Source organism: Opisthocomus hoazin, chromosome 21, assembly GCF_030867145.1.
Source record: "Opisthocomus hoazin isolate bOpiHoa1 chromosome 21, bOpiHoa1.hap1, whole genome shotgun sequence".
NCBI classification, from domain to species: domain Eukaryota; kingdom Metazoa; phylum Chordata; class Aves; order Opisthocomiformes; family Opisthocomidae; genus Opisthocomus; species Opisthocomus hoazin.
In genome coordinates, this window is record NC_134434.1 from 3,511,459 (window position 1) to 3,519,998 (window position 8,540).

An 8,540-nucleotide genomic window follows, 5' to 3' on the forward strand; every position below is an offset into this window, starting at 1 on the left:
TGGAAAATTGGGTCAGAGCTAAACCAGAATGTCCCTCAGATGTGCTTTTTGGAAGTACTTGCAGGATATGCAAATGGCAAGCCCAGATAAGGGCTCATCTAGTTCAATAGCTCATCCACAACAGGACCCTGGAGTACCTGCTTAAAAGATGGATTATAAGAATGGGACAAAAATACGGAGATTCCCTGTATTAGACTCTCCCAGGTTCTGGTAAACTGCTACACGCTTTGAAACAGAATCTGTCTCTGCATCTTGTTAAACTACCAATTTTTCACACAAACTTTTCAAATTCCTGTTTGAAAAATTCCATCCCTGAGGAAAGGAACTAATCGTATTTAAAAAAGGCTTCCTTATGTTTACTTTAAACCTGGTGTCAGATAATATCCTCTGATACCTCCTTTTACAGGTAGAGGCAAAAATAATGGTACTCAGTCCATTCACTCCCAGTCATCTGTGCCCATCATATTTTCCATGCAGTTACCTGTTTTCCAAGTTGGAGAGCCCTGGTATCTATTCACTTTGTGAGAAGTACAGATTCTTCTTCTTATTTGTATAATTTCTTGGTTTACCTTAAATTTTTTTTTTTTTTTATGATGGACAGGCCACATGTGCATGCAGCATAGAAGATAAATAAACACTTTGGATTCACAGACAGGCATACTGGTGCTTCCTGGGTTTTTCACTTCTTTTCTTCTTTTGCATGTCTTATGCAAATTCCTGAGTTTGCGATAGTTGTCTGACTGCTACTGAGCATTGAGTTCCCTTGTCCACTCTACTACATGTGGTAATTAATCATCGTGTTCAACATGAGTGTGGACATTACTCATGTCAATTGTGTAAATTCCATATATTCTCAAAGCTCTCTCATTCCTAGTCATTCTAGGCTTCTCTTCCCCATCACATCTTCCCAGTTCATGCTGAGGATTCACCCTCTTTTTGTCTCATTCTGTGAACTGAACCAGAATATAAATAAAGCTAGTGCAAGGGTGTCCTGATCTTCAGTTTTACATCTAAGTCTTAAATTCTGCCTTCCAAACCCTCCCCTGGGCTTTCTTGTGTCCTCAGTGCTCACAAAGATCATGACCACCTGCTTTTTTGCATACACTGTCAGAATGCCTTGTTTGTAGAATACCTACAAAGGAAACACCTACTTAGAAAGCATGCAACCAAATTGCACTTGTTGCTGCAACAAGTACTGTTGCTTGTATAACTTTCAACACCAGCTGCACAATCTACCTCTTTCTGTCAGTAAGAATCACCAAACATGAAAGGAATTCTCAGTGCAAGTAAAGAAGTGGCTACCATCTTGCAGGGACATTTGTGCCTCTAATTCAGTTGCTCTGGCTTCAAGAAACATGCATGCATCTACTTCAGTCAGGGAAGCAGTTCACCACTAGTGAGAAGCAGCCAGTTCCCGCAGTACCTTCTGGGGATCCGTCTATTTTCTGTTGTAGCCCTGGGCTTTTCTTGTTATTTGAATGACTATACCATAACTGTGAAGTCAAACATCCACTTTGTCCAAAATTTTCTTGCTCCTCACCAGAATTCTACTGCCTCAAACAAACGGGCTTTTGCTGTGGTCTCAGTTACACTTGTGTCTGTTCCTCAGCAACAGCCAAGCCCTTCACAGCTCCACAAAAACAAGATATAGAATAACTGGATAATTGGTAATTTCATCAGAAAGGATGAGAGAATCATAGGACATCACAGCTAAACATGGATTAACATTGTCTTGCTTTGTTGTAAAGACAAATGGATTGCATATTAAAACAAGCTGAAGAATTCTGCTCCATTTTGCACTTTCTAGATATCAGCAGAAATTCTTCATTTGCTTTGAATATTTCACTTTAAAAATGTGGAACAGTGAAAAGCAGTGAGAGTGACAAAGGTAAAATAACACCTGTGGTCTATCATGAAATTTTTAAAGAACAGATGTACTTTAATTTAGAACATAGAAGAAAGTTGTATCTAAACAATTTTCAAATACCTAAATTGTATTGCCAAGAGGATAGAACTAAACTCTTCTCCACTTCTGTTGTAGTAGGACAATGTGCTAAAATTACTGCAAAGGAGATTTACAAGAAAGAATTTTCTGCTAAGAATAGTTAAGCACGAAGGATAAGTTGACACAGGAATTTTAGAATGCCTGTCTTTGGAAGCTTTAAAGAAGAGATTAATGAAACATCTGTAAAAAAGCAATGTAGCTTTAGTTTATCCTGCCTAGGGCAAAAGAAGGATTAGGTGACCTTTTAAAGGGGTCACATTTTTCTATAATTCTGTGGGTTTTTCTCTTATTGAGAAAAAGGTTTCTCCACTGGTATTTCTGAAGTAATATTTTTTCCTCCAGGGAAATCTATTCTTTAATCTGAAGTTGTCTGCTTCATTTGTCCATCTGTGCCTCACTGTTTAAATACCTGTGGATAGATGTTGCATGTAAGAAATATTATGATAATAAAATGGAATATTATGAGGTAAGTTTATTAAGAGATATTTTCTATGGCACAGACATATTTAATCTATGTAGATTCCTTAATAATACTAACTTATATAAATAAGGATAAAACTAGACCTGCAGATTTAGTTGTAGAAGTCATAGGAGAAAGATATTTGTCTGCAGCTCCATTAATTTTTTTAAACTTCTCACATGCCTAAAGGGCACATAATTTTCATTTAATGTGAACTGCAGTTTCACTGTTTTAAATTTACACTTTTTTGTGCTGATATCAACTATTTCTGCATGTTGGCCAAGAAAATTGACATTGCTGGACCCAAGGACCCGTGAAGTATGGAAGAGTTTAAGAGAATGTTAATTCTCAAAGTCTTAGAAGTGAGGACACTCTTGTCTAATTTTAGACGTCTGTCCTAGATATAGCCTACCCAGACCTAACCTCCCGGGTCCCCTTCTTAAGCAGTGGAAAGAAACAGGTGCCGATCACCTGTGATTTATCTGACATACACCTTAGGGTAACATGAATTGCATCCTAGAAGCGCATATTTCTGTCATTAACTTTCACTGGACTCCAGGTAACCAGCACAACTGGAGTTTACTGAGATGCCACATTCATCAAGCTTGCTTGGATCAAATGAACTCGAATAAACATGCCACAGTAATTGATAATTTTTTTCCTTGTTTTCAAATAATGTAGTTCCAGGACTTACCCCAGCAGAATTACTGATGTCTAGAACCTGGAGTCAAAAGTCAAAATAAGGGCCAGAATGTGAAATCATGGGTTGCAAGTAGGGAAAAGATATCTTGCATTTCATCAAGTGAGTTCTTTCACCAGACATCCAGTAGAAGACATATACCTTCTTGAATGGTTAGCTTATGAGAAAACCTGACCATCTGAGATATAAGAATTGATCAGGATGGGCATCCTATTACACAATTATTTAAAAGCTCTTATCCACATACAGCACTTTATATGAGTGCAAACCACTGTGAGAAACAATCCCTAGGAAAGAGCATATTGTAGAGACTACCAGTCTACATTTGTAAAGTGGAGGCTAAAAAAAAAGTTTGGGCACTTAAACCAGATGCTTTAAAGATCTTGTAGGCACCAACCAAGTGTCTTCATGGATGAGGTGGAAATTCATCAGTGATACCCAGGAGCAACATGAAAGGGGTAAAAATCTATTGTAAGGAGACAACAGTTATTATACAGAAAGAAAAGCAGAAAGTCAGATGGAACCAGGAATAATTCCTCCAACAGTGAAGTTGTTAGAAACATCTCTGTCACAAAGAAATACGTGAAACAAGTGGAAGGTGTGTTCTGGTCAAGGGACTGAGACTACTGCTACTAGAGTGGATATCAAACTCTGTAGCAACTACTTTTTTCATCTGCAGAACTAAAGGTGGCAGATTCAGAATACTGGGTATGCTGTAATCAATAAAGACAGACTTTTCTAAAGATGAAAGGGGAAATCTCATCACTGTCTACAGCTACCTAGTGGGTTGGTGTAGAGAGGATGGAGCCAGATTCTTCTCAGATGCGCACAATGGAAGAAAAAAAGGTAATAGACACAAATCGGAATATATGGAATTTTGATTAGATATTAGGAGCTATTTTTTCCATAATTAAAGTAGTCAAGCATTGGGACAGATTGTCAATCAGGTCAGGAATTCTCACTTCTTGATTATATTCAGAACTCAACTTCTTAGGGCTCTGAACAGCATCATCTAATTGATCTGGCTTTGAGAGGAGAGGTTGGACCAGAAACCTCCAGAGGTACCTTCTTAAATTATTCTGTAATTTTGTGTGAGTCTGTAGGTAGAGATGACTCTTACAGTTTGTCTCCAAACAAGAATATTTTGATATTCCACCAGCCAGAAAATGTGGTTCTGTCTGTTTTCCTGCTGGATGGGAATATTTGGATGAATATTTAAAGTTGAAAATGCTGAAAATTAATGAAACTGCAGAAAAGTTAGGAAGAGTAAAACATATAATCAAACAAACCCTGCTGAAGGTGCCAGGAGATGACTTTGGGTATAAATACCTGACTGACATCCTTTAGCAAGTCCCACAGTGCTCTATACAATAAGGTGTCAGCTGGCAGGACACAGTCTACCCCAGTCAATATTCAGAGATGCCACTTTACATTTGTTTGTTTGTTTGTTTTTAAGGTGTTCATGAATGTTTAGAAGCTTGGAATAGGTTAAATGCTAAATTAATAAGGAGAATACTATGGCAATTATTCATTCTAGAGTTCGTGTGAATGAAGTGATAGTGCAAAATGACCATAAATTAATCATTTTTAAAGCTGGAGGACTGCATATAACTTATCTCCATGGGAAGTGAAAAACATGAAGAAATTACAGTGCTAATTTTAAATCGTACACAGTCAGATGCTGTTATAGGACAGAAGCCAACAGTTGATTGTAAGAAAATATAGGCTGATGAAAAGGAATTTTTACTATTGGGTAGAGGGGCAAAACTTGAACCTTGAAAATAAAGGTTCATTTAGTATTTGAAGTATACAGAAAGAAGCAATCAGTGACATAGAGAAGAGAAAAACTAGTTTCTGAAATAAGAGATTCCAAATATTAAATTCAATTTTTGGGATGCAGCAAGAGAAGGGTTGTAAGAGAAGTCAGGTGGGAGTTCTTTGGTTCAGGAGGTCTTTGGCTCAGGAGGTCTTTAGTCTATCCTCCTGTCAGCTATAAGGTAAGCCCAGGATGCTCAGGGCTTTACCTAGTCAGGTCTTGAAAACCTGCAAGTAGGAAGACTACACAGCTTCTTCTGGGCAGCCCATTTCACTGCTTGACTGTCCTCACGATGGGAAACCTTCTCCTTCTGTCCAGTTCAATTCTCCTACCATGCACCAGTCTGAAAAGCCTGGCTCCATGTAATAAATAACCTTTTCATAGAAACTGGAAGACTTCTAGGCATTGTAGATATTGGATGGCTTCAGGTCCCTCTGAAGTCTTTGCTGCAGGCAGAAGAAGCTTCAGCCTCTTCTTGTGTCACACATGCTCCAGCCCCCTCACCATCTAGGTGGTCATCTGCTGAACTTAATCCACTCTGTTCCTGTGTTTCCTGTGTTGTGGAGCCCCAAACTGGACACAGTATTCTAAATGTCATCTAATGAATGCTGAGTGGTGATGAATAACCACTTCCCAGGATCTACTGGGTGTGTTCCTATTAATACAGCCCAAAAAGCTGTTGGCTTTCTTTCTGCAGGCACATTTTCAGCTTGCTGTGGTCTCAGTTCAACAAGATTCCCAAGTCCTTCTCCACAGAATTAGTCTTCAGCAATCACAGCAGCCCAATTGTGCCACCACATCTCTTATTCTAAAGATATTGCATCTTTTCAACTGCATGTGGAGGTCTAGTTCCTTCCAATTCTTTCCCAGGCAGTTTGCGTTTGTGTACATACACTTGAGGTGGGTTTTTCTTTACCCTGGTTTGTCGTTCCTGAGGTCTCATTTTTTGCTGTCATCTTGCACCTTTTGCTTTCCACTACCATTAACTTCTACCTCATGACAAAATATCCCTTCTCCATTATTCCCAGTTTAAAGTATTTCTCAACAGGTTGGCCAGCTTGATCACAAAGATGTTTCTGTCCAGCTTTCCCAAGTGGACCCCATTTCTCCCCAGAAGTTCCTCATCCACTTAGAGAGACCTACAGTTGTCAAAGCCAAACCCCTGCCCCCGGCCCGGCTGTGCACAAGCAAGTGTTGACCCACAGGATCCACGCCCTGCTCCCTAGCCTTGTCCTTGCAGGATCAATGAGAATGCCATCTGGACCCTCATGTCCTACACCTTCACACCCCCTCCCGAGTCATATAGTCACTCTTGACATGCTCAGGGTCTCCCCAATAGTATGACTGGTGTACGCATGGATAATCAGCAAGAAATCAGTCTGAGGGCTGGACAGGCTTCAGCATTCTCCCTGAAACACCTTAGATCTAAGCCCCCAGCAAACAGCAAACATTCCTGGATAGCAAGTCAGGTCACCAGACAATGGCCTCCAACCCCTGAAGGACACAGGTGGTCTCCCACTACCGTCAGTTGCCACGCTCCCCTGGTACTGTTGCATGTTTCAGGCTCAGCTGGCTCTGATGCTCCCCAAGCAGAACTCACACCCTCTTTCTTGCTGCCAAAGACCAAAACTATTCTGCAGGTAAGGATTTGCCAATGGAGAAAAAGTCATCCTCCTCTTGCCCTAAGCCACAACATCCAGTATTACTGTGCTCGCTGGTCTTGGGAGTCTCCAGTGAACACAGCCTCTGGCTGCTCTTTCTTCTGTGCATTATAGGGGTTCAGGCTCTCATCTTTACAGCATCTCTGTGAAGATCTTGTCAATCTCTTTTTCATCATCCCTTGTGCTATGCAGCCTTCTCACCTCTTTTCACAACTCTTTAACTTCAGTAGAACTTCTCAGTCACAGCACACCTTGTACAGGTATGGATGCTGCCTTCACCGCTCCAGCTTCAGCAAGTGGCCTCAAGCACTCCCTGCAGCCCCAGACCCAGAGAGCTGCATCCTTCCTCGGAAGCCCAGCCTGGACCAAGACCTCTGCTGTGCCTGGGACAGTTGCTTCAGTTGGTGCTGGGGCAATGCCCACTGACGTGTCACCACCAGTGCTGAGTGCTCACACACTGCCTTCAGCAGAGTTACTGCTGCTTTGAAGAGTGATGCTCTGGGCTCCAAGCTTGCAGTCCAGCATCACATAGGTCTCTCCCTAGCACTGTTGGCATGAGTGCTTGAGACTCCCTGACTGAGAGTCACCTGCAACCTGGATCCGAGGAGCCTTGAACCTGCTCTTGGAAGAACTAGAAGCAGAGCCCAGAACTGTTGCACAAACTGCAAGCACCAGCAGCCAGCAACAGTCCAAAGTGTGTCTGAGGTGCTTGCCTGCCTCCTGCCGAGAAACTGCCTGTCCTGAGGTCACAGCACTCCCAAGAGTCAGTTACTTGGCAGATGGACTCTGGGCAGAGGTGCCTGCCACCCCTCGGTGGGCTTCCCACCACCCACCAGGTCCTTTCTGAGGAGACTATCTTATATCTTCCTTTGTTATCTCACCTTACCACTGGCCATAAACTGACCTACTATGGATCCTGCTGGCACAACAATTTCAGACTATATTTGTGTTAGGATTGTTTTGCCTGAAAAAAATGTATAGTGATTTTTCTAAAGCCCAGAGCTTCTTGCTATACTGTGTAAGGCCTCTGCAATCCAGCATTCACAAGTGGGTTTCCTAGCAGGCTCATTAGCAGAAGGCATCATACAACAATGGAGAAGAACTGATGTCCAACAGAGCAGGCACACAGGAGGCAGTTTCATGGGGAAGCTCCATGCTGATCCTCACAGTGGAGCAGCTGTGTATTCTTGATCTATGAGGATCATAATAATTTCTACTTTCCCATCTTGAATGTGATTGTGAATTATTCTTCGTTTATAATAATCACAAATCAAATTTTGATTCTTTCTAACACTGTTAGAATGATACCTACAGAATGTCACAGGTGAGTTATGTGCTGTCTACAACCATGTATCTTCCAGATTTCTGTTTTCCTTCACAGACATTTTAAAGGAGCAATATTCTTTCTTTCACATCAAATCCTACTACTACGTATATGGTGAAACTCTTGAATCGTAAGTTGTAATACACAGATTTTCCTGGGAAGATTGTACCTTTAATAACAAATTATTCAGGTTATGCACCATATGTGGGCTGCCTTATTTGCTACCCCACTCTTTGTGGGTTTTCATTTTGGTATGGGATTTTTTACAGTCTTTTCAATAAGGAATTAAAGTAGAAATCCATGATGCTCTGAAATTCTAACAAACTCACATAGTTTAGATTAGCATTATAGACTGCTTAAAAATCAGCAGGAGACCTGTGTCACTGTGTTTTTCTGAACTGAGACACCTGAATCTACTTTTGCAATACTAAGTCTTCCTTGAAACATCCATGGAAATATTTCTTTATTAAGAAAAATAACTAATGCTTCACAAATATACATTTTTATTAATTAATACTGTTTCATTCTGATCTAGTATTATGATTTACAGGATGCCTTGAGATACAGTTCATAT